The sequence below is a fragment of the Canis aureus genome, chromosome 13, assembly GCF_053574225.1.
Source record: "Canis aureus isolate CA01 chromosome 13, VMU_Caureus_v.1.0, whole genome shotgun sequence".
Taxonomy (NCBI): Eukaryota; Metazoa; Chordata; class Mammalia; order Carnivora; family Canidae; genus Canis; species Canis aureus.
Window position 1 is genome coordinate 40,678,110 of NC_135623.1, and position 27,558 is coordinate 40,705,667.

Here is a 27,558-nt window from a genome sequence, read left to right on the forward strand (position 1 = left end):
GAGGAGGTGGCACTTCAACTGGGCTTTTGTGCATTCTGCCCAACTTTTATTTATTTATTTTTTCTTCCCAAGTTTTAGTAAGTTGGTCCCTTTGTGGGACACTAATGCTTATGGACACCAGAATTCCACTTTATTTGATATCCAGTTTGACAAATAGCACTTCTTGCCATGAGTCTACAAGATGCTTCCATGGTGCTGTCTCAAAGCAATTTAGAAGCAAAGGGAATCTTATTTATAGACTAAGTGGCCAGTATTAACCAATTCTGTACATTGAGACAACAAGACATTGAGAAATATGGTTTATCCACAGTGGAATTGGATCGGGCTTCAGATTTTAGAGATCTGAAGGTGTATTTGGGGGTTCTTTGTACTATTCCTACCCCTTAGTTCTTCCTCTGAAAGGCCCACAGATTAAAATTAGATGTTGCTGGCATACAGGGAATGTTTTTAATATAATAACTGCCTGTTTACTTCTAAGAATCATAAACAGAGCTTAGAAGAACAGGGATGTCTATCTTGTTGGCATTTACTGTTTTTGTAGGAAAATTAAAGTATCACAAAGACACAGTTCATTGAGCCAGTAGCCTTGTTTGTTAAAATTATGCAAAATAATGGCAATAATTCTGAAAGCTAGTATTAATTCAAAACATAGGCCATGAAATCCAGGTTTGAGCACTTAAGAAGAAAAAAATAGACCCAACGTCTTGATAATATTTATATGTCTTCATTTCATTTTCACATTCTGTCTCTGGCCAGTGCTGTTTTTAGTGTCAGGTTACATTCCTAATGGAGAATATTTGTGGAAAATATTTGCCCCCATTTGTACATTGAAATTTTAACACCCAAAGTTGATTGTCTCAGGAGGTGGAGCTTTCGGAGGTGCTTGGGTCACCGAGGTGGAGCCTTCATGAAGAGACCCCACAGAGATTCCCAGCTCTTTCCTCTAAGCGAGGATACCCCAACTTTGAATCAGAAGAGATTCTAGAACATGACCATGCCTTGGTGCCTTGCTCTTGAACTTCCCAGCTTCCAGAATTGTGAGCAGTAAGGTTTTGTTGTTTATAAGCTACCCAGTCTGTGCTTTTTTGTTATAGCAGCACAAACTGAGACAATATCAAATGGATTAGATCAAATAATTATTCTTTCTTTTGGTGCCACATGACCGACTCCTTGTCAGTTTCTAGGAGATTATTTCATCAGGACTTTGCTGATACCACAGTCTTTGGCATGACTTACCAGCTCATTGCTGATCCCAGGAAAAGACTGAGTGCCTACAAATGAAGTAAGCAAGTCCATTCATAGACTCATTGTGAACTTAGTGCCTCTGGCTGTCATGGCCAAGAATGAGGGGCAGCTGTCTAGGGAATAGTTCTTTGAAGGCTCAGAGTATCTGTGATAGGTGGTGGTTCTTACTCATTTAGGGGGTATAGATCCCTTTAAGAATGTGAGAAGGCTGTGGAATCTGCAGGAAGAATGAAGGCTTCTTTGTGGCATCATTCTTTTAAAAAATGCACATGTGTACACCCACGCACACAACACTTGGCATTTAATTTTTAGGAGAGTCCCACTACATCTGAATCGAGTTCACTCACCCCAAGAACCTGAAGTCTGTAGGGTCCCTGGCATCAGACTTCATCAGCATCTAGGCCTAATTAGTCACATTTTGGTTTTGTAGAGTATTTAGAAGACTTGTGTTTAACAGAATGAAGCTAAATGTTTCTGTGGATTTCACTAACATGTAATTCCTGGTATGAAGGGCTAACCATGTTATTGGAAGAAAGGTGAAACAATTTGTCTAAACCCTGATCTTTATATAGCAGGTCACAGATCTTCTGCCCTATGGGAAGGCAGGCAGGTGGTTATCATGGACCCACCTCTTGGGAAGGTGAGAGCTTGCAGACATGCAATGTATGACAATCTCTAGGTTCTAAGAGCTTTCTGTCTCCACCCCATCTCTTTAGAACCAGGGATCCTAGACAGAAGAGGACTGAGACTTTTGTGTCCAGTATATTGGGAATAATTGATATCAGCGTGAAATTATATAGAGTCTCATCTACTTTATATACTGGGAAATTATTTCCGACAGTATCTTTTTGTCCAGCCATCTGCTTGAATCAAGTTTCTGCCAGCCTCTGGAAGAAGTAATTATCCCTGCTCTGAAACTGAACTCCATGCTGGCTTTCTGCTGAGGGAGTGGACCCTTTGGTTGTCTGTTTTCTATTGTCAAGAGTTCTTTTGTCACTTACTATTGTCAGCTGCTGATTTTCCAACAAACACTATCTTTGAAGCTAAAAATAAACCCTCCCAACACAAGTCCTCTCTTTATGATAGTGTGAAAGCAAAATAGGACGGTCAGTTGTGGGTATAATTTTATTCTGGCTATTGCAATAGAGTGAACATTTATTAAGGAGAAATATCTCAAAGAAAAAGAAGGAGGCCTGAGTTTTATAGAGGCAAGTAAATAGGGGGTCATCCACAAGTCTTATGGGAATCATGAGGAAGGGTAGAGGTGGATCTTATCTCAGAATTTGGGAAGGCTGAGTTGTCCTTTGTGGTGGTTAGCTATTTTTTGGAACCCAAAAGGGTGGGGGGATTTCTCAACCATCACTGCTTTCAGAGAGCACAAAGTTCAGACAAAGTTCAAAGTTGTCAGAAGTCATATCTTTTTAAGAGCCTAAAGCAAATTTGGAAGAAAAAATTGTTTTTGTAAGGTTTGGGGATGAGGTAAAATCAAAATTCTGGCATCTTGACTGCCTGTTCTATAAAAGACACTTAAGCTATCTCCTTATTTAATTTGGGTAAAGGAAAATGAATGGCCTACATGACCAAAGCAAAAAAAAATCTTTAACAAAAAAAAAAAAAAAAAGGAAACAAAGCTATTATGATTTTGCTAGAGACACACAGAACCCATGGAGCAATTTTCAATTGCACCAATCATGGCAACTCTGTGACTTAACAAAAATTCATTCAACATATATTTTTTTAGCACCTGCTATATGCCAGGCATGTATAGAGATGCTGAGCATACAGCAGTTAATGTACCAGTCCAAAACTTCCCCCTCATGGAACTCCTTACTATGGAGAAAAAGAATGCACAAAGGTACAGTGAGAGCCAGAGGAAGGAGCAGTGCGGTTTTTAAAAAGGTTGGTCAGAGAAGGTTTCCATAAGGAGATGGCAGGAGTAAAAGCCTGAGGAAGTGAGGGAGGGAGCCATGCTGAGGCCTGAGGGAACCTTTTAGGTGGAGAGAAAAGCATAATGTGAAGGCCTGAGATGGGCACTTGCCAGATGTTTTCAAGAAATAGCAAGGAGGTCAGAGTGGCTTGAGTGCAGTGGGCAAGAGGGCATATAGTAGGGGCGGAGGCCAGAGAGTCGTGGGAAGCCGAGAATAGACAGTCTGATAGGCCATTGTAATCACATTGGCTTTCACGTAGGTTGACATGGGAAGCCACCGGTTGGCTTTTGGTAGAGGCATAATATTGTCTATTTTTCAAAGGATCACTCTAGGTAACATTTTAAGAGGGCTGAGGGTTACAGTAAAGAGACAACTGCATTCTTGAGAAGATGGGAGCTCAGATCAAGATGGTCATGGTGAAGTGTAGTGAATGTGTGATATGCTGCTGGGCTCCCCTTCAGGAATGAAAGATCTATTCCTCCAGCAGCTGGGAGGTCTCCAGCTCATGGCCTATGGCTGTCAGCCCTCTTAGAATTGCCTGCTCTGAAGACAGCCATGGTGCCCAATGGCATTCCCCCTTCCCAGGGCAGCCTGCATCCAGTGGCCTGTCAGTAAGGGGTAGAAATGCCTGGCCCCTCACCTCAGTTCAAGACAATCCCCAAGGGTTGTTCCAGCTCAGAACTCCATGTGGAATCAGTGAAGGCCTTCGCTGTGACCAGGTCACAGCCTAACTTTTCCTTCCACCCAAGCCTGTTTGCTTCCCTTCGTCAGGCATTGTTGATCCCAGGGACACTCCCTAGTAACCTTCCGGCCCACTTAGCTCCATCTCAGAATCAGCCTCCAGAGGGACACAACCTGTGACATGCAGAAGGGTAGTGGTGGTCAGGTTCTGAGTATATTTTGAAGGTAGAGCCAAGTGGATTTGCTGATGGACTGGATGTGATGTTAAAAGAAAAAAAATAGGATGGAATCACTATTAACTGATATGAGATATGTGATAATCACTATTAACTGATATGAGAAAGACCATGGGAAAGACAGGGGCTTGGGGGGCTGGTGAGGAAGGTAGGGAATATAATAGAAATATAAATAAATAAAAAGATTCATGTAGGTAAACGGTCAAATTCCATTTCCAGGAGGACATTCTTAACTCTGACTTTGAATACTCCCAACATTAGACAGTTTTAGATAGCCTCTACTGTAGTAGACATTTCATTTAATTTGGGGAATGTGAGAGCAATTAAATATAGAAAGTGTGAATACATATTTTCAACCATTACACAATGGTTGCTAATTCATGGAGACAGAGAAAGTCTAAGTAGTTTTAGAAGGGAACAAAGCCAGCTATTGGCACATCCACCAGGATATGTATCAAGACTTGTTTTTTTTTTTTCCTATAAGGCCCTTATAATTCATAAAACAGTAACAGGCTTCCCATGAGAAGTTGGAAAGAAGTAAAACTGCTTACACACTGTATATATCACACACCCAGACAATAATCCCAAAGCAACATGGTAGTAATCACAATGACATGACACCACCTTGTACAGATACAACTCTCGGACAATTCTAGTAAAAAGAAAGTCTTCTGTAGGGCACAGTAGATGGAACATGAATCTTGAACTAGGGCTTGACAGAGTCTGAAGGAGCTGGAAAGGCTAGGGAGGGGTTTTTCTAGAGGAAGGAGGAATGTGAGAGAAGGCCCAGAGGTGAGGCTAGATAAGACAGAGACTAGGAGCAGTTGTGATAAGGCTGCCTCCCAGGAAGATTTCATCAATTGGGTAAAGCGGGGCAAGTCAGCGAACTATTAAAACCAGGCAAAGAGTTTGGATTTCTCCTTTTTGGTCACCAAGGGAATGGAAGAAATTTTCTTAAAACGTCTGTTAAGGTGCCAACACACATTGTGAATCTCCAAGATGGAAATGGGCAGTATTTCCCAAACTTATTTGACATTGGAAGCTTTTTTTCCACAATACCACCTGTTACCATCTTTGGGAAGATTTATTCTCCAGGTACATTGAGGCAGACAACACCCAAACATGGAGTGTGCTGAGAAAACCGTTGGCTCAAAGCTGCCAAGAGTAAAAATAACCAAGATTTGTAAAGGGCAGGGACAGTATCTTGGGTGGTGTACAAACAACAATAATTTATTCTCACCCTCTTACTATTCATCCTCACTGTTCACAGCACTTTATGGTCACTTGGAAAGAGATTTGTGGTTCTCTGGGACCTTCTTTTCCTGCCTTGCTGATTGATAAGCCTGTCACATTTTGTAATCGGATGATCCCAGTGTTCTTGCAAGATGCCTTCCTGGCTTGCTGCCTCCTCGATAGGTTGTACCGCCTATTCTCCAGCAGGCAGTGGGCACTTTCTCTGGTCATTGTCAGATGCCAGGTGGTACCTGTCAGACAAGCAGGAAGGAACTGCCCTTGCCCCATAACAGCAGCCCCAAGCCAGAAGGCTCTGTCGACAGCCCCAGGCCTTCATTGTCTGTCCCCACTCTTGCCAGGGCTTCCCATGTGTTTGCTGTCTTCCCGTTCAGGTTCTCATTTGCTTACTCTGGTGCCTGTCACTGTAAGCCACTTGGAAATTGAACTTGACTTTTTCTTCTCCTCCTCTTATATTTTAGAAATATCTGAAAATAGCTGTTTTTTTCCCTCTCTTGTTTTGTTTCTAATGGAGCCTCCAGCAAGTCTTTAGAAGTAGTTCCCACTGGGGGGTGGTACCACACACACACACACACACACACACACACACACCAGCCCTTTACCATGTGGCATTTGGAAGTGTTTGGGGGCATTTTGAGGGGCTCGTCCCATGTTTGGGGGGTACTCTTGCCTTTTTGTGAGTGGGGGCTGCACATAGTAAGCATTCAGCAGTGTGGGAGGTCACCCTACACAATGAACAGCTGCCTTGCCCCAATTGCCAGTGATGTCCCCAATGAGAATCCCTGTATGTTTCCCAAACTGTGGTCATTTGAGGCCACTTTGATAATTTTTAGTATCAAATTACCACCTGTGCCATTATTAGTTTATTTTTTTATTTTTAAAATATTTAATTTATTTATTCACGAGAGACCCAGATAGAGAGGCAGAGACATAGACAGAGGGAGAAGCAGGCTCCATGCAGGGAGCCAGATGTGAGACTTGATCCCGGGACTCCAGGATCTCACCCTGGGTCGAAGACAGATGCTCAATGGCTGAGCCACCCAGGCATCCCGCCATTATTGGTTTAATATTTTTTCTTTGACTTAACTTACTTAAAAAAAAAATCTTTCAGCAATAGTATGTTTGAAATAATGGGTCGATGTTTATATGTTTTACAGTACACATAGAAATAAATACCCAACACCTCATACAAAAGATTCTTCGTCGGTGATACGCATATGAAGTTTGGGAAATACTGGGTCCTTTTTACACCTGTTGGGTTTTTGACGGGAGCATTATCCGGACGCCCTACTCTCCTCTGAACTATGAAGGTTTAAACAAGTGCAAGTGATGGACTCCTTAGTATGGACCTTATAAGGGCAAGGGCCACATCCCATGCTTAGCATTCCATAAAGATCATTTCTTTTATATAAGGAAGAAGTCTGTTCCACTGGCAAGATAAACCCAAGCATTCTTGACCTACGTCTGCTATCTCTTTGCTGGATGCAAAGTCCTAGGATAAAAGTGAGGCTTACTTGGCATTTACCTCCTTGGATTGTCAGCTCCCTGAGGGCAGACCTGCATCTTGTGACTCCACCTATCCTAATGCAAAGTCTGGCACAAACTTCATGATTCATGAGTCTTAGTGAATGAATGAAAATGTGAACAAATGAATGTATGCTTACCTGTCACCACTAGACAAACAATGAGGCACTGAAAATGTTACCGTCACTGAGTAAAAAAAGTCCCGTGCACATGTTTCTTGGGCAAGTTCTGTGATTTCTCTGCTTTAGTTTCATCACCCCTGAAATAGGGATAATATAGTACCAACCTCACAGCACTGACATGAGGAGTCACTGAGAACGGATTTGTGAAGTGCTTAGAGCAGTGTCAGGCATAGAATAAATGTTATAGAAATATTCGATGGCCAACGAATGGTATCTATCTTGTACTTACTTAGGTTTCCAGTATTTGTGGAAATAAAGAATCAGGGTGGCCCGGGTGGCTCAGTGGTTTAGCGCCGTCTTCAGCCCAGGGCGTGATCCTGACGATCCGGGATCGAGTCCCATGTCAGGCTCCCTGCATGGAGCCTGCTTCTCCCTCTGCCTGTGCCTGTGCCTCTCTCTCTCTCTCTCTCTCTCATGAATAAATAATCTTAAAAAATAAAATCAACAAATGCGGGGTCACAACGTTTCTACACTTCACATCCTGGATGCTGAGCAGTTCCCAAGGGCAGTACAGCTACTGAAGCAGAGCATCCCAGGCCCTGGTGAGGGGTCCTGCTGCAGTCCTGAGCACAGAAAGAACTCTCTGGAACAGGTGACCAGGGTGATGTGCCCCTTATCCCTACCTCATTACAGGTTGCACAGAAGCTGTGTCCTGGTCTTTGCTTAAGGCAATGCTAGAACATATCCAATTAACTAAATTCTTGCTCTGGCTCAATGGACACATTCTGCAGGAACACCACATTCACATACATTGAGCCCAGAGTGTGGAAGGGGAGACGAAGAGGAAGCAGTGTGCTGACAGAGCTTCTATGATGAACTAGACACAGGGAAGGTGGTCCCAAGTGTTGTGTGTCACTTCATCCTCTGACAACCTTGAGAGCCAGGATTTTAGCCTTACTTCCCTTATTTTACAGGTCAGAAACCTGGTGCTCCAAGCAATTACCTAACCCGGCCAAGGTCATTCACTAAAATAGATAGCAGTACCAAAACTTTGAACTCAGGCCCATCTGAGTTATTTTTTTTAATAAACCCCTGGGGTACAGCTGAGGCTTCAGAATGGCCAGGTCAGCCTCATACTAAAATGTTTCCAGCCCACCTGCTGAATCTTTAGTGTCAGCACCCTTCTCCCCTCCTTATTACAGAGATTAAGTGAGCAATGTTCATGAAATAGGTGTGCTTTAACAGCTCCCGAGCGCCAGCCATCAAATCACGTGATGTAGCAGCAAAGTGAGGTTGCAGTTACCACTCGTGGGATTTCATCAAAAGCCAAGATAATCCTAGCTGAGACAGTCTGCAGGCAGGGCACGGCTCGAGTGTGAATAGAGCATTTGTGTCATTGGCTGAAGGAAAAGTACTCTATTCATAACCTTCTCCTGATAGCCTTTTGCATGAAAAAATGTAGGAAAAGCCAGCTTCTCAGCAAGAAGGGGCCTGTTCCCGTTCTCTGAGCATGGGGATTCCACATTACATTCCTGGCGACCCTGCTTTTAGATAAATGGTTTAAATTTTCTTTCTCCCACAATTATGGGGACAGTACTAAGGAGTTGTCTTAGTAACTGAGTGTACTGGGGAGTATTCTGACTTGATCTAGCTGAATGAAATCTGAGTTCCTCCTTGACTTCACTGAAGAACCTCTTTGCTCTCTGTTCTCACCCCAAAGACTTCCTTCTGCCTCTAGGAGGTAGACTCCAAAACTCCATCCAAAGTGAAATGTCATTCATCTACTCTACCTTCTGAGGACTAATCCTCTTGACCCTTATAGCTGTGACTGCATCGGGCCTTCCAAACAGCTTATTTGCTTGAATCCCCACAGGATTGAGAAATGACCTATCATCTAAATTTGTTAATTCCAGCAAAGATTATGTGAAGTTTGATATTGGTCAATCTAAAGTTTGGGCTCCATGTAACCATCTGAGGCATTCCCTTCCTGGTCCCATTCACCATGAACTAAACAGATCTCCAAGCACGGTGGCCTCCCTTGCAGTGCAGGGCTTGCTCAGGCAGTAATGGCCCCAGTATTCAAGACTCATGGTGAGTGCTTCAGGCACAAACCCATGTGTATGCGTCTTTACCTCTCCAGTCTCCAGGCAGTGTTGGCATCTCTAAGAACCTCTTCCCTCCCATGTCCAGGCTGTTGGCGTCCCACATCAAGGCACCACAGTTTCCTCTTCTTCAGGCTCTACATCTCACATGCCACCTCAAACTTTCCTGCTCTTACTTGGTTCTTTCATTCATTCACTCATTCATTCATTCAACAAGCTCTGTTTTGTAGTACCTATGACATGCCAAGCACTGGGGAGGGATAGGATAGTGAACTAAACAAACATACATCCTCTCCTCATGGAGCTTACAATCTAGTGAAAAGTTACAACAAATGATAAGAAGGAAAAGATCAGTGAGCTATGGGAGCATACTGGAAGGAGGCCCACTCTCACCTGGAGGGCAGAAGGTTCCTGTGAGGATGCTCTGATTGCCTACTCTCTGCCTCACTACCTCAGGCCTGGTCCTGGAGTTCCCTCATAAGTTAGCCTTCCATTTTGATGGCTCAGTTGGACCATTTATTTTGCTTTCAAGTTTTTCTCTTCAAGATGCCACCTCTAGTAATGCCCCTTTATTCTATGAACAATAGCCAAAGATGACAGGGTAAAGGCTATCAAAGATTTTTTTACAAATGCTGGTCAGTGACTATGGAAATGAGGAGAAAGAAGTTGACATGAGACACAACAGCTTGTGGCCTGGAAACATTACTATAAATTCAAAGTGCTAGTTCTACAGCACTGGTAATGAGGGGCCATTTCCTCTGCCCTGGCCCTTCACCATACTCAGGTAGGATATACTGTGCCAGGCTCTACATCCAGGTCCCCAATATTCTAAGAGGTGATATCATATAATATTATTCCATTTGCCTTTAGTTTATATAGGACTTAGCCTAAGAGTGTTGTTTTATTTTTTCACTAATTCAAAATAAATATTTAAGCCAATGTGTCAGGTGCTATGCAAGTGCATTGGAGGGGGTTATGGTGACAAGACATGAATAGCACCTTGTTCAATGCAGCTCATCACCATTGTCACCAAATTAAATGAACATATCAGGACATCAGTGGAGGAGCTGCTACACTGAAGGGGTGTCATATTGAGGCCAATTCAATGGCCCAGACTTTACAAAAGCCACAATCAATGCTGCCAGCATAGGGTGTTGGCAGGAACTCCAGAACTTTCCACCTGCTTTTCAGTCACTTGTTATTTCATTTTTACTTTCATTGAAGTAATGTGATTCTATAAATAGTCAAATAATCTTATGCAACTGAGTACAAAGAACATCTCTTGACCATCCACTTCCCTCATTTAAAAGTCCACCAGGATAACTACTTCAATTTATTTAGCATTTCATTATAGATTTACCATATCTCCTAATAGCTGCTACCCCTTGATTTTTTTTATGACAATTATATTGAGATATAATTCATGTACCATGAAATTCACCCTTTTAAATAATTATGCAATTCATTGATTTTTTAGTATATTCACAGAGTTATGCCACCATCATCACTATGTAATTTTAGAACATTTTTAATACCTGAAAAGAAACACTGAACACATTAACAGTCACTCCCTATTCCCTCTGCCCCTAGTCTCAAGAACCACTAATCCATTTCTCTATGGATTTGCCTATTGTGCACATTTCATATAATGGAATCATGCAATATGTGGTCTTTGTGTCTGGCTTCTTTCACTTAGAGTAATGTTTTCAGAGGTCATTCATGTTGTAGCATATTTATTCCTTTTTGTAGTTGAGTGATATTCCATTGTAAGGATATATCATTTTTTATTTATCCATTCAATATTTGATGGATGTTTGGGTTATTTCTATTTTTTGGCAATTGTGAAAAAAGCTGTTACAAACATCTGTATACAGGTTTTTGTGTGGACATGTTTTTATTTCTGTTAGGTTCATACCTAAGAGTGGAATTGCCAGCCACTGATTTTTCAAGCTTTGGGCATTATCTACTGGCTTCTCACTGTGGAGTCACTGTGAAGACATCTTACCTTCCAATACTACCTCTCTCCCATATACACACTTCCTATCTTTCAGTCTCCCAATGTTTATAGCATAATTTTGATTGGATTAGTATTAACATGATAATATAAATGTTAAAATATGTTTCATTTTCCTTAGGGAACTTTTGGTTTTACCTGGAGTTATTTGTCTTATTTTCTATGTATTTATCACCAATTCATCCTTAAACTCACCCTCAGGAGCTTCAGCTCTTCTCAGATATTCATATGCATTAGGCATTCTATCAATTTCATCATCCCAGCTTTCTCTGAGTCTTCTGACTTGCTCTAATCTAGATTAGTTGTTCTTTAGACCTGTAGCATGGCTGTTATCCTGACATTTCCCTTTAATAATATGTAGGGGATTTCTTTCATGTCTCTCTTGTGTTAGGTTCCTTTTGTCATAGATTGTTTATCGTTTTCTTTCTTGTTTCACTCCCCTATTTTTGTGGAATAGGTCCTCCAGTTGCATCCTGAGAACATTACATAGTGAGTATATTGTTTCAGAACTTGCCTATCTGAAAAGGCCTTATATTATTTAATTATTGCTATTTTTTTTATTTTAATTTTTGCTACTTTCAATTGATACAAAATCCTATAACATTCACTTTTTTCTGCAGAACTTTTCTAGTTTCCATGTTTGCTATTGAATGATCAAAGCCATTCTGATTATTTTGTCAGAATCTAACCAGTATTTTACTCTCTAAAAGCTTTTAGAATTTTCTCTTTGACCCAGTATTCTTCAATTTAAGGAAATGATGTATTTTGACTAATAAACCTTATTCATTTTGCTGGACACTTGATGGGCTCTTTTTATTTGACAGTAGCATTCAGTTCTAAGAATTTTTCTTGAACTATTTCTTTAGTGATTTGATTTCCTCCATTTTCTTACTATTTTTTCCTCTTTCTATGATGTACATTATTTGGATATTGAACTTCCTGATTTTGTTCTTAAATGTTCTGATCTCTTCCCTCCTATTTTCTGTCATTTTGTTATCCTTTAGAAATTTTTGTCAAATTTTTCTTCCAAAATTTTTATTTTATTTTTTAAATTAAATTTTTTTTTTTTTTACTTTTTAGAGAGAGAGTGAAAGAGTGCTGGGGAGAGGGTAAAAGAAGAGGGGGAATATCTCGAGGCAGGACTCTATCTTGCAGCCCTGAGATCATGACCTAAACCCGAAATCGAGAGTCTGATGCTCAACCAACTGAGCCACAGGTACTCAAATTTTTTTTACAACTTTTTAATTGGATTTTTAGTTTATGCTATATTTTTACATTTCTAAGACTTCTTTTGTTTTATGAGTGTACCTTTTAAAACATCATTCTACTACTTCATATTTTAAATATATCTTTTTAGTTCTCTGATAAGTTTCCATCTTATTATTTAATTTGTTTTCTTCAAATTTATTTGGTATTTTTGTTTTAAATCTTTGTTTTTCACATTTGAGGCTTCCTTCAAATGTGTGGTGATCCTTGGGTATTCATTTACATTTAAAATTGGGGCACTAAAAAGCTTAATGACATTGTGAGCGGACCACAGATCACATGTTGAGAGATCAGACTGGGCTGCTTAAATGGATAACCCTAGTGTCAGTATCTTTAGATCTTTCCTTTGGCTTGTCAGATGGCTTTTTGGAGAACTGTCTTATATCCTGCACAGTATTATGGGAACCAAGTGATGGAAGAGGGCTAGGAGCTATAGGGGAGGGTCTTAATATTTAGTATTTTTAACACTTCTATTTTCAAAATTGTTACATTCCTCAACTGTGCCATGTGTCCCCCATCTCAGAGACCTATTTTACTCTCTCCAGGGTATAAACCCCATTTTTTGCTGAGGTAGAAAGAGAGGGAGTCACCTGGCTGCACAAAGTAATGAAAAGAATTTTTGCTTGGGAGAGGGGTGTGTCTAGCCCTTAAATTTCTGTCCTCCCCTTTATCCGCAAATTACAAACTCCTATTGCTTGTAATTCTTGATACTTTTGGCTTCTATATAGGAAAATGGGCTACTATTTAGCTTGCTTACTTAGGAATTAGCTTTCCTGGGTCTGTTAGGTAGGTTATCTTTCCTCCTGTTTTTTTAACTTATGTTTTCTAGCTATCATTTCCCCTCCAATTCTCTGTTTCTCTTGGGTTTATATCTTTTTAAGATGTACCTTTATGTCAGTTAGTGGGAATCCAGAGAAAGTACAGGAAAATGTGATTGTTTAGTTTTCTAATTTTAAAGGGCTTTGTACTCTTCCTTTACATGTATTTTACTGAGAAAATGCCCCAGTATGTAATTTGCTCTCTTAATGATTAATTTTTAAAGGTAAGGAGGACAAGGAAGCTACAGCAGTAATTTTGAAGGCATATTAAAGCATTTCTTACTGACAAAGTTGGCAAAACTGTTGCGGGTTAAAATGAAATCGCAGTGACCTTAGTTCACAAAGACAAAGCTATTTTAAATTTTGAGGCATGAAGTAAATTGTGAAAGTAAGTGAGGGACTGTGAAGGGAATGAGGTCAATTGTGAATATTCATGGTGGAGCAGCATTGGGGAATAAAGCTCTGGACCAGGTTGGACTGGGAATGATGTTTTACAGGCATTCAGAGGAAGCACGTCTGGAAGATCCAATTTGTTTTTGAGGGTAGCCCAGAAGCTAGCACTGATTGTCCTATTCAAAGGAAAGGCAAGACTGAGAACTGATGTTGGAAAATTGGATGAGGCAATAGCTCAGAATCAAGATTGAGAACAGAAAAAGAGGGCTAGATACTTCCCCTTTTGTGAAGTGCCATATGCGTAGTTAATATTATGGGAGAGATTTAAAAGATTAATAATGTCCAATGTTTTTAAAAAGTCATAAAGAAACAAGCATTCTCATATACTGTTGGAGAGTATATTGATATAGCCTTTATTAGAGAACAATTGGTAATTATATGTTAAAATTTTAAATGTGAATTTACTTTGATTTATCAATTCCACTCCTAAGATAGTGACTCTGTAGGAAAGACCAAAAAATTAATGTATAAAGATGTTTATTACATCATTGCTTGTAATAGAGAAAGCTAGAAAATGACCAAAATGCACATCAGTAGAGGATTGTTTAAATTCATAATGTTGAAGACCTGCATTGAGCTCTTGTGGTTCATTCTTCATAAAGAGTAGCATTCAAAAGAAAGTAATTTAGTGTCTTTCAAAGAACATTGAAAGAGGTCTAACTCATAACTCATAGTTTCATTTAAGTTTATTCTTGTTATATGGCCTTATAGTTGAATACTTAGAGCACCATATGTCACGCAAAATAAGGTCAGTTAATATATATTGGCACCTAACAATATCTAAAATATGTTATTCTATTTTAAAAGTCTTATAGAATATATGGCATGATCTATTTTATGTTTGAAAGATTATAAAGGTTTCCAGTTTCAAGTATTGGCACAGTGGTTTGGATCAGACCAAACCTCTCACTGATAATAATTATAAACTCTGCTTATCAATCTACTTCAAGGCACTAGAGAAGGACTGCAAACAGACATAAAGTAGAGGAGATACAGTCCACATTTAACTGGCTTCCCCCCCTCCCTGCCCCACAGACATGGAGCAGTCTGTAGGACACAGACTTACTGGACTAAAGAGTTAGAGGACTGAGTACAAGGATGCCAGAGCAACAGTAAATTAAAGGGGGAAGGGAAACCCCAGAAGGTTAGGAATAATAGTGGGGGAGCCCCCGGATCTATGTACAAAATCTTCTCAGAACCTTGGCTGACTCTTCAACTGCAAATCCTCAGGGCAAGACTCCGAGGAGCATAGTAGAAAAGAAGAGCTGGACTGTTGAAAGAACTGAGCAGAGATATCATCAGCTGCCTGGTGCTGGGGAGACTAAGTTTGAAGTTAAAGCCTACCAAATTAGAGGGGCTAGAGAAATGTCTCTTGCATTCCTAGAATATGCCAGAAGCATCATGCTTCGAGACCGCATCCTAGAACTATGAGCTATATCCTAGGACTAAGGGCAAAAAATAAAGTATAATTCATTTAATAAAACCTAGAAACAAACCTGCAAAGGATTAAGATTACCCACAGGACATTTAGCTGCTTCCTGGAACAAAACCCAATATTCACCAGAGGAAGATAACAGAATTTAGAGTTCCCACAATGTATCATTTACAATGTCCAGTATACAATAAAAACTACCAGACATACAAAGAAGCAGAAAAATATGCCCCATAATAAAAAGATTTCCAAAACCCCCAGAAAACAAAAGGAGACCCACAAACAACAGAATTGTTGGAATTAGCATAAAAGGATTTTAAAGTTACTATTATAAATATGTTAAAGAATTTACAGGAAAAAAAATGGATATAATTTGTGAACACATGGAGATTTAAGAAAGATATGAAATGCTAAAAAGGGAGGAACCATATGGAAATCATAAAACTGAAAAGTACAATATCTGAAATAATAAAATACAATACTGAAAAATTATTGGATGGGATTAATAGTGTGAATATCACAGAAGAAAAGATCAGGGAACTTGGAGAAAAGTCAACAAAAATCACCAAACAGAAGGAGAAAAAATTGAATAAAAAACCCCGCTAACCTTAGAAAGAGAGGAGAGAATTAATGGGGCAAAGAATATTTAAGGAAATTTTGGCTGAAATTTTTCTAAGAAGCCCAGTAAACCCCAAGCAGAAAAAAAACAGAAAGAAATCCATTATCAAGGCACATTATTGTTAAATGGCTAAAAACTGAGGATAAAGCAAAATATCTTCAAAAGAGCCATCATGTGTATGAGACTGTAGAAAGAATAACCGAAGGTTGTTCACCAGCAATGATGAATGGGGTGGGGGTGGAGGCAGGAATTCCTAGACCTTCTCTCCAGGAAAACAATTTAACTTAAGAAAATACCTTTTTAAATACATCATTCCAAGTCTCTGGGAATTGTCCCAAGGGCAAAAAGCATACAGCAAATAGAGAAATATTTATTCAAGAAAATCTACTAAATCTTGGCAAGAACAGCAAGAGTCTGTGGCACTTGAGCCACCACAGCTTCATTACCCCATCTCTCCCCAGACCTGCTCATGGAAGCTTTACGGTGGACATGTGCCGCTAAGATGGGAGGCCCCCTTCCGTGAGCTTCCAGTCTGGGGCTCTGGCTTCACCCTTGGAAGGCGGCAGACTGCCAGCTTTTCAAAAATCCTCCTCAGCCCCATGTTGCTAGAGTTCTATTCCAGACAGGCATGGCAGAGAAAACCAAGTCTTGCTTCCTCCATCTAGACCCCCACTGATAGTGCTCAACCGACTGAGCCACCCAGTAGCCCAGGCCTGTTGTTTTTACTGTCATAGGCATTTGTCAGAATTCATTGAACTGTAACAATTAAAATCTGTGCATTGCTGTATCAGTTTTTTAAATTAGAAGGGAAAAAAAGTCATTAGTATCGCACTGAATTTGTTGATTTACCTGAAGATATTTACATTTTACAGTACTGAATCTTCCTAGCCAAGAAAGTGGTATTCTACGCAGGTATTGCTAGTGGCCTCCCATTATCCATCCTCTCTCTCCTTCCTCCTTTGAAACAGAACTCTGATTTTCAGCTCAACCTACATTGCCATAAAGAATAAAAGGCTAAATTTCCAGCTTCTCTTGCTCTAAGTATGAGCATGGGACAAAGATCTGGCTAATGAGATGTAAGTGAAGTATTGAATGGGATCTGAGGGTTCTCCTTAAAAGATGTTACCTCAGTTGTGAGTGTCCACTTGCCCTTGCTACTCTCTGGAATATGGAAATGATGGGTGGAATTCTAGCAGCTCTTTTGCACTATCTGATGACTTGAAGAAGGTCATTCAGGCCTCAAGATGACAGAACAGAAAGTTAGGAGACAAGAGAACAGAAGAACACTGTTCCTCTTATACCAGTCCTGAACTATCTATTAGGCTTATTTTATGTAAGAAACAACTCCTTTTGTTCAAGCCACTGTTGCTTTGAGTTTTCCTATTATATACAAGCAAACTTGATACAAATCTTCCTATTTATTTTTAAGCCTTCTTATATGAAATAGTTATTTATTCATTTATCCATCTATCTATCTATCTAGAAGTCATTTTTGTTCATGAAATATATGCCCGTTAAAGTTCATTTAAGTTTAAATCACACCACTTATAGTCTTTCTTGTTCTTTCAATCATGTATATACTGTAAAGCCTTCTGAGTGGAGGGAAAGTAATTCTATATATCTAGCAGCTAATGGTGTTTCAACTGGAGAAATGACTTTAATTTAGTTGTAACTGAAAAGCTCCAGAAAGCTTTTTACTTCCATTCTGGTATGTATTCTGAATCCTTGCACATGTGAAATGTCTTTACTTTGCCTACTCACTTAAAAGCCAACATAGCTGGTAGATTCAAAATCCTATTTCTTTAAAGTGTGTAGGCATTCCATTGTTGTCCAGTATTCAATAGTAAAAATGGAATGTTTATTACCAATCTAACCCTGTGTCCTTATAGGAAAGTATTTCCACCCTATCCCACCATTGAATGCTAAGGATTTTCTCTTTTATGTTTGCATTCAGAAATATTGGTGGAGTATAGCTGTGTGCCTCTCCTTTCAGTATTCTTGCTGACACAGCAGGACCAGAATTGTTGTTGTTGTGTTTTTTTTTTTTTTTTTAATTTAACCTTAAGAACTTGAGTATTTATTTAGCCTGGGTGAATATTTTTCTATTAATGGCTTCCTATCATCCTGTCTATGATGTCTTAAATTCCTATTAAACAGGTTTTATTTTCCCCCCCTTTGGGATTTTCTGTATTTTGTTTTCCTCATAATTTCTTTCTCTGACTTTTTGCTTTATATTCTGGGGGAAATATCTTGATTTGATCTTCCAAATCATGAGTTCTCTTTTCAGTAACCATTCTGTAATTAATCCCTGGCATTCAGTTTTATGATTTATTAATCAAATTTTTAATTGTTTAGATGTCTCTATTTTTCTCTGATGGCTACTTTTCCTATGGTAGCTTACTCTTATTTTATGTTGCAGTATCCATTGTATCTCAGATACTTAATAAAATATTTTCACAGTTGTCTTAGGCTTCCTGCATTTGCTCTTTCCTCAGAGGTTAGTTTGTCACTGATTCAGTTTTTAGGCCTCAGGTTTGGTCCAAAAATCTGGTGATTCTGGGTTTTTCATTTTCATATACAAATTGATCAGTATTGATAACTAGTTTCATTTTCTGGGCAATTGTCGAGGTTACCTTCCAATATCCCTTGCTAGGCCTGCCCTCCAAATGTGACGACTGATGGTGGCCAATGTGCTGTGCTCTAAGGTTAATGGGAAGGGGGGATAGGCCAGCACGTTGATGGCACTTCTCAAATAAGCAAGTAGGGAAAGTTACCCCCCCACCTCACTTGGAACACATCAGGAGATTTCACATCTGGTCCAAGTTGCCTTTCCTTAACTAAAGTTCAGTAACTTTTATATCATGCCCTTCTGTTCTCTCTGGCCCTGATCCTCATTTATGAGTCCCTATGGCTGGTCCTTTACTCAAGGGCCTGGGGCATGCACCATAACTAGCTCTTCTCTGTGCACCTTGGGGTGGGGGGCAAGTTCCAGCTAAGCATCCCACAATAGACTTCTATCCTCGCCTGCTGACTTTGAACTTACTATTATCTTAAAACCATATAGTCGTATTTAACAGTCACTGTTGAATACCTGCTCTGTGCCAGGAGCTATACAAAGGAGAGACAACACAGTCATGACTAAGGTTGATGATCATTTGTCCTGAGGAAGCTTATAGGCTATTTCTCATCCAGCAGCCCTCTTCTTCAGTTATGTTTCTGAGCAATCTGGTATTTTTGTTAGTCTGCTACCACCCAGAAACTCTTCCATTTCTACTCAGCCAGCATTTTCTAGGGAATGCCTAGGACTTAGTCTTATTTTATGTGTCTTAGTTTGCTGGGATTTGGGAGGAAGGAGAAGTAGTCATTTTGGCTCAGTCCACCATCCTAAACTAGTCACCTTTCTACAAGTGGAGGAGGGATGGCTAGTAGAGTTGAGATACTCTGTAACCAAGGAGCAAAGTAGATAGTTTCCACGTTCCATAGAAAGGCTTTGAATAGAGTTATTTTTTCACTGTGTCTGGCTCTGGCATTGGGGCCTCTGGAGATTGGAGGAAGAAGTTACAGAGTTCTCATCAGATTCTAATGTTAGGAAGCAAGCCTAGGGGTGAAACTGTGCAACTTGATGTCTAACATCCTTCATGATCACCTTAACAACTGTGACTTTAAAAATATGGTTGAGAATGCACCACTTTTAGAGCACAAGAACAGAAAAGCATCTGATCCCCCTAAGATCCCTTATATATCCCTGACCACCTTTCTCCCAAGCTATGCTTCGAAAGAAGAAGCTTTTCCCAATACTCTACAAATTTTGTTTTATTCTCTGATATCTGGAGACCAGCCAGGCATGTGGAGTCTTTAGGTCTCCTTTGGGACCCAGATCTCTTTATGCCTTTCAATTACTCTGTAGCTTTTATAGAAAACTCTATTTTCAGAGTCAGTATTGATTCTAGTTGACCTCTGTTGATAAGTCCCTTCTCTCTTACTGGTTTCAGTAGATTTGTTTTTGTTAGAACCAAACTGAATAATAGGCTACTTTCCCGGAAATAAGGACAAGAACCTTACTAGGTGATTTGTTTAGCCACTCTTAGGCAAACACCAAATTGAATATTTAGCAATTTCTGTTTTGAAGCTGGGGGGAGGGGGAAAGGGCCCAAGGAAGCTAACTCCCAGTTCCAAGAAAGTGTAAACATTATTCATGCACTTTATCTTAGATGATTATCATTTTAACCAATTGCTGCATGGTCAACATCAGATACCTTTTACCACATGGAGGTGACAAAGTCAATCCATTGGCCTGTCTGCCCCAAAGCAACAGAGATCTTGTCTTCTGGTGATGATTTAAGGAAGCCCAAGTCATCCTTGCAAAGAGGAAGTGAAAAAGGATTCAAACAGCACTTTTTTGGCAGCAACAATGGCTCTGTGGCTGTTCTCTTTTAACAGAGAAAACATCATGGCTGATAAATATGTCAGAGCTCTTTAGAGACAGTGTCCCATCTTATGTGTGTTCTGCAGTGCTCAAAAAAAGGGATGCTGGTCTTTTGTGGCTCCCAAAAAAGAGTGTTTTTCTTCTCCTCTTTTTGTTTGTTGCACATCTAAATCCCAGAATCATCTAGGAAGAGGAAGAAGGTGAAGACTTTGAAAAGGATTGAATCTCTCATTACTAAAGTAATATGGCACTCCACATATACAGATGCTGGCATGTAAGGAACAGAAGGTACTATTTGTCTTACTGGATCATAATTTAGATATTTGACTTATGTAGAGAAGCCTTGTATTGTAGCCAATATGTATTACATAAAGTTACCCCTGACACTAATCCTCAAAAACTGGATAAATGGAACTGTGCTCTGGAAATGCTCTGACAAAATGGCTCTCTAGGAGATCTCCCAGGAAGATAAGAGAACACTTTACCATATACCAAAGAAATAGTATATTATATGTACACATACATAACTAAATTTTCATATAGAGGTTTCACTGTTTTCAGAATTTTCTTAGATTCATCATGAATATAATGTTTATTTATATCTCTTCCTTCCTGTTTTTATTCTTAATCCATCTCTAAAATAAATTTGGCACTTTTCTGAATTAAAGATTTTTAACTTTATGGTATCCACATGTAAATCAACTGATTGACTTGAGAAGACTGCTTTGTCTTTGGGGGAAGGGGAAGGAGTACACAGAAATATAGGAGGAGATTTCTTGGGCCTTTGGCTCAATGTTAGCTCAATTCTGAGAATCTAGATTTAGGAGACAAACAAAATGTTGGACTGGCCCCTGTGGTTTCCCCTCCATCTTCTCACTTCTTAGAGGTCTACTCAGTCTTTAGAATTAACATCTGTCAATCTCAGGAGACTATATAATTAAGTAAAAACAGACCCAAGTGGCAACAGCAAGGGACTTGGAATTAATACATCTTGGCAGCCAAAATATTTAGCTTAGTAAGTATAATTTGATTAACATTGGATATAATTTAATTAGGCTTATGGATAAAGAAGGGAAACAATAAAGTTCTCTATTGTGAAGAAGGGATTAACTCTAGGATACAGACTAGAACTAAAAGCATGAGGCCAAATTTGGAGACAGAGTGAAACCCTTATTTAAGTTCAGGAGATTTCTTGTCTTTTACTTCCACCCACAGACTTCTTCAGCGATCTTTAATGTCTACAAAATCCAGTATGGATTGTTACATTTGACTTTTACTGAAAAACATTCAAACTTTACACTTTTGAATTAAAATATGAATGTTAGGGGAATCTGGGTGGCTTAGTTGGTTAAATGTCTGACTCTTGATTTTGGTTCAGGTTATGATCTCAGGGTTGTGAGATCGAGCCCCGTGTTGGGCTCTGTGCTGAGCATGGAGCCTGTTTGAGATTCTCACTCTCCCGATACCTCTGCCCTCCCCTCTCAAAAAACAATAATAATAAAATAAAATGTGATATGATGAGATAAATAAAAATGTTATTCAGCCTAATGGAGAAGGAAATTCTGGCCTTTGTGACAACATGGTTGGACCTGGAGGACCTGATGCTAAGCAAAATAAGCCAATCACAGAAGGACAAATACTGTGTGATTCCACTTATATAAGGTCTCTAAAGTAGTCAAATTCATAGAAGCAGAGAATATAATAGTGGTTTGCAGGGGCCAGAGGGAGGGGGAAATGAGTTGTTTTTCAATGGGTATAAAGTCTCAGTTATACTAGATGAATCAATTCTAGGGATCTACTGTATTTATGGCATTATGCACTTCAAAATCTGTTAGGAGGGTAGATATCATGATAAGTGTTCTTATCATAAAAACAAACAAAACAACAACAACCACAAAGGGACAGAAGAAGGCTTTGGGAGGTGTGTTGGATGTGTCTAGGACCTTGACTGTGATGATGGTATCATGTGTGTTTACATAGGTCCAAACTCACCAAAATGCACACCTTAAATATGTGCACTTCTTTATATAGAAATTATATTTCAATAAAATTGTTAAAAAAATTGATACTTGGGGCATTCTAGATGGTTCAGTTGGTTTAGTGTCTGACTCTTGGTTTCAGCTCAGGTCATGATCTTGCGGTCCTGGAATCAAGGACTCTGGGTCAGGGTCTGCACTCAGTGGGGATTCTGCTTGAGATTCTCTCCCTCTCCCTCTGCTCCACCCCCTGCTCATGCTCTCTCCCTCTCTCTCTAAAGAAAATAAATAAATCTTTTTAAAAAAATGGACACTTGAACAAAAGGAAAAATAAATAAAATATTAGGTATTGCTATAAACTAAATTTCCTTCCATTCTTTATTCAAAAAACATTTATTGAGAGCCTACCATCTGCCCGGTACTGTGTTAGGCACTAAGGATTCAGATACAAGAAAGAAATGTCCATCCCTGGCTTCAAGGAGCCAGGGAAATTCAGATAAGCATTCAAATAAAGCTAATGAAATATAATGGATGCTACTTGCCATGGGTCATGGGGGCAGAAAAAGAAGAGGAGTAAGTCCTAGGAAGGAATCACAGAGGCCTCTTCATAGGGCTTCTCAAGACATGGTAGCGGCTTTCCACAGAGCAAATGATCCGAGAGAGAGAGAGAGAGCAACCAAGACAGAAGCCAGGGGGTTCTTTATAACTAGTTCAAAAGTTACATACCATCACTTATGCCATATTCTATTGGTCACATAGATCAACCTTGGTACAAGGTGAGAGGAAACTATAAAAGAAGTAGGAGCTCACTGAGGACTGTCATGGAGACTGGCTACCACAGTTCTCTAGAAAGAGATAGGCAGAGAACATGAATCAAATAAGAAAGTACTGCTTTTTATTAATCAAGCCATCAACCAATAATGCCCATTACAGGTATTGATTTAAAATGAATAGAAGCACATGGCTTAGACCTTGAAGCCTAAACAGAACCTCTTACTCCTTCCTGAATCTAAATTTTGGGATCTTAGTACCCTCTAGAAGGATGTCTGGGGTAAAGATACAAAATGACAGAGAAAAATAATATGACTAGTAATTTGACTAATCTCTCTGGGCATTTACAGAGAGGAGGCAAAGAGGAAGAAAGAGGGCTGAGTCCACATGCCTACCCAGCTGCATAAAATAACAAAGAAAGAGAACAACCCTGCCCTGGTTCCAGACTCCAACCACTCAAATTAGCAAGTCCTCTTCCCTTGGGTTGGGGTCAGGAGGCTAAGAAGAGGTAAGATGACAAGAAGGAAGGAATTGAAAATTCCCTTTTCCTATACTGAAGGTAATGTTGTTCTCTCATTCATATGCGGAAATTGAAATGTGGAAAGATTAACTGAAATTTCATGCAGCCTATTTCCAAGAAGTTGTGAAAGAAGATCCCAACTTTTAAATTCAGCCATAGTGGTCATATCGGGTCCAAGAAACCATATTGAACTTGTGATGTACTCCATTTTTTTAAAAAGCATTTCTTCTGTATCATAGGTATTTGGGTTATACCTTAAAGTAACCAAAGATACACATTCAAGAAATAGAAACATAGGAGGGAACCTGGAATGTCATTTATTGCTACCTGTTTTTTGTAGAAGGAAGGAAATTGACATCTCAAGAGTTAATAGTTGGGAATGGGGCTTAGGTCTTTTTCATTCCCAGTCTGGTGCCTTTTCCTCTATGGCACTATGAAGAGGTTCCTGAATATATGCTTCCTCTGAGACTGGTCCCTCATCTCCAGCTGTGCAAGAGGGGAGCAGAGTATGGTAGAAAGAGTTCTGATCTTGGAATCAGAATCCTCAGGTTAAGTACCAGCTGCATTTTAAGTATGCATGATCTAAGCACACTCTCCTTAGTTTCTTCTTCTGAAAAACGGGTAGAGCAATATTTGCCAACCTGTTAGGATGGTTGTAGGGATGAAAGGAGATATGATTTATGAGAGATCTCTGTAGCGTATAGATGCTAGGCAAAGGTTAGGAATCAGTATTTGGGAATCTAAATCTATAAGGTGTCCAACTGCTAAGCTAAAATGGCCATGCCCCAGGCTTCTTACATTTCACTGCCCCTAGAATTTTTTTTGACTCTCCATCCTGAGGCGTTGCATCCGCTCTTTCTTGCATGATTTTGTCTCCACTGATGGTGGTCCAGCTGAATTCTGGACCCAGTGTTTAAATACTGAGAGAAGTCAGTGATTCGGTTTGCTATGTGGGATGAGGTTTTCCCCTCTCCACAACCACAAGAAGGAGTAGAGCATGTGAGTACTACTTCGGAAGGAAAAAAGCAAAAAATCTTATCACTTAATAGGGGGCTTAAAAGCTTTAGCTTCTTGGGTGAGTATGGATATTGAGACAGACTGGCAAGTGCTCCTGCTAACAGTAGAGATTTATTATCATAGAAAATTATTTCAGTCCACAGAGATTCCATAGGGACCAGTGTATGGTCATGGTTATAATTAATAGCAGAACTGTTTGGGAAGGACATTAGTGTTTATGCAGTGCTTCCCACACTCAAGGCAGAGAGTAAGGAGCGAGACTGGCATCATTCTTGTTTTCCAGAGGAGAAAGATAAAGTTCAGAGAGGTTAGATAGTTGGTCCAAGGTCACAAGCTTATAAATGTGGAGTTAAGACTTGAATCCAGGTCTTTGCACTTCCTATAGTCTCACACCAGGGAGGATGCAAAGCATTTTGAATCTATTATTTACCTATGTTTGAAATAAGATATGAGTGGAGGAACACAATAACTGAGATAGCTTAACCAATTGCCCAGAGTTTGGAAATGTCAGGTAAAAGGGAGGTCAAAACACTGATTAAAAATTAAAAATAAAAGCTTCACGCTTCTCCTGCCCCTTGACACCAAACACAGATACACTTCTAATGACAGCTCTTTTTCTGACATTGTCACCAGGGGGAGATTTCAACTTTAGGGCCATTGATGAGTGGAGGGTATGGAAACAACAAAACACAGAGGACTTAAAACAAGGGTTTGAAGCCACTCAGGAAGTTCTCAAATACAGGGATTTATTTTGGTTCACAGCTTTTTAAAAAAAAAAAAAATCCAAATTATGTGGACTTCTAGGAAGCAGGGAAGTTAGCAAATTGCCAAGGCATTAATAGTCAGTTCTTGGTACTGTGAGAGCACAGTCTGACTTGTATGTCTGACTGAAATATTTTCCTTAGCAAGCATAGTCTTTCGTGGTAGTATTCTTAGTGTTTGTGCTAAAAGGTGACTCATGCTTTTGGTAGTCTGTTCACTTCAATCAGAAAAATAAGAATTTATTGAGCACATACCGTGTGCCTGGCTGGTTATGATCTAGGTTCAAGGGATAAAAATGTAAACAGAATAGAATACATGCTAACTTTCATGAAGTTTGCAGCCTGATGGGAAAAGCAGCTAAGTCAACAACAAGGAACTGTAACATGTGCATTAGAATAGCAGTTAATATGAAAGTAGGACAAGGTGCTGTGGAAATGCAATAGGGAGAATAGGGAGGTATCTAACTCAGTCTTGGAAAGTCAGTGAAACCTTCCTGGATAAAGTGCCATCTAAGCTGAGGTCCAAAGGATGAATAAGAGTTAGTGGGAGTAGATTAGTCAGGGCTCACAAGAGAAACAGAATATATGTATATTTGTTATAAGAATTATATATTTTTTTAATATATAATTTATATATAAAATAAGAATTGGCTCACATAATTATGGAGGCCAAGAATAAAGTTATGGAGAACCAGGAAAGCTGGTGGTATAATTCATTCTGAGTCCAAAGGCTTGAGAACCAGGGGAGCCAAAGGTATAGTCCCAACTCAAGCAGACAGCAAATTCATCCTTCCTTCACTTTTTTGTTCTATTCGGACACTCAATGAATTGGAGAAGGGAGATCTTTACTCACTCTGCTGATTCAATAGATCATTTCTTCCAGAAACACTCTCACAAGTATACCCAGAAGTACTGTTTTACCAGTTATCTGGGCATCCCTCAGCCGGGAGGGATGTTTAAAGGTGACACATAAAATTGACCATCACGGGGGGTGTATATTTAGCAGATGGAGGAACTATGTGCAAAGGGGTGGAGGTGGAGTGTGGATTGTATTTGGGGAACTGAAAGAGATGTAGTTTGGCTGTAGTGCTGAGACCAGAGGTGGCTGGAGATATGAGCGGGTGCTAACCTTGCATACCATGGTCAAGAGTTAGCACTTTATCCTAAGAAAAATGGGAAACCATCAAAGGGATTTAAGCATGACATAAGATGATCATACTATGTTCTAGGATAATCATCATTCTGTGTGCATGTATTTTGGAAAGATCTATTTGGTGATTTGGAATATGAGACACAGGATGGGGGACAAGACCAGAAGCAGGGTAACCAATAGGTGGTAATTGTAGTCATCCAGGTCAGAGATGGGAGGGTCTAGTTCAGGGTCACACCATTAGAGCTAGAGAGAAGTAGATTGAAGAGCTCCTTACATTGATTGACCATGAGGAATGAGGTAGGAAGCAGTCAAGGATGGTTCCCAAATTTCTGGGAAGTATGGATGGGGATGCCAGCTCCTGAGCTAGAATGCTGCTGAAGGAGCAGGTTTCAGAGAGATGTGGAGGAGCTTCCTTTGGGGAGTTGCCGGAAGCCTGTATGGGATGCCTAAGTGGAGCTGTTCTATATAGAGTAAGAACTATGGGTTGGAATCTCAGGAGAGAAATCTGAACAGTTTCTGGATTTCTTTGAGTCATTGGCAAATGAATGGTAGTCGAAGCCAAGGCTACAATCACATTGTTAAGTCCAGCTTCAGCAGTCCTGTCTTCAGAGAAGGTTGAGAAACTCCCACCTTCTCTTGGTTTGCCCTTATCAGAGCATATACATGCAATTCAGACAGACGTCCATTCTCAAGTCACTTTATGTGTTTACAGTAGTCTCCCTGTGTCCCTAGGACTACTGGGTAAGTTATGTAGAGAGATGCAACGCACACTTTATATGTGTCCAAGGTCCTGAAGCTCCAAACTGTGGCAGAGCTCAGCTCTGGTTCCTCTCTGTGCTCTTCCCACTACACCCAACTGCTTTCAGGTCACCCTTCCCGAAACTCTCTAAAGAATACACTCAATTCCCAGACAGCCATGATGGCCTGAAATTCATGACAACCCATGAAGGGCTTCCCCTAAGAGAAACACGGGGACAGCCTCTCCCAGGCTCCTGTGTCCTTACCCCACCCCCCTTATCCTCACTGTAGCACTCCCTATCCTGTGTTTGGCTTCAGCAGTTTCAGACTGCCCCTCTCTACCCTCAGCAGGTCTTGGCTCCGTGGCTCCTGGTTTCTAGACACATGGCCGACCATTCACTGGTTATAAGAGGCAGCCCGACCAGCACCCACACGCTCAAAGGTGGGAAGAGAAAGCTTTCCTGCTGGTCTAGGAGAACATGGTAAGTGGAGAAGAGATAAAAAA

General features: G+C 40.0%; 1 long non-coding RNA gene across 1 annotated transcript; it reads left to right on the forward strand.

The window, feature by feature from the left end:
- Positions 1–27,482, forward strand: LOC144281636 (uncharacterized). The gene is made up of 5 exons (XR_013350069.1): positions 1–77; positions 862–1,037; positions 1,185–1,282; positions 23,215–23,372; positions 27,402–27,482. It is a non-coding gene; the product is annotated as an uncharacterized LOC144281636 (long non-coding RNA).
- The last annotated feature ends 76 nt before the right edge of the window (positions 27,483–27,558 follow it).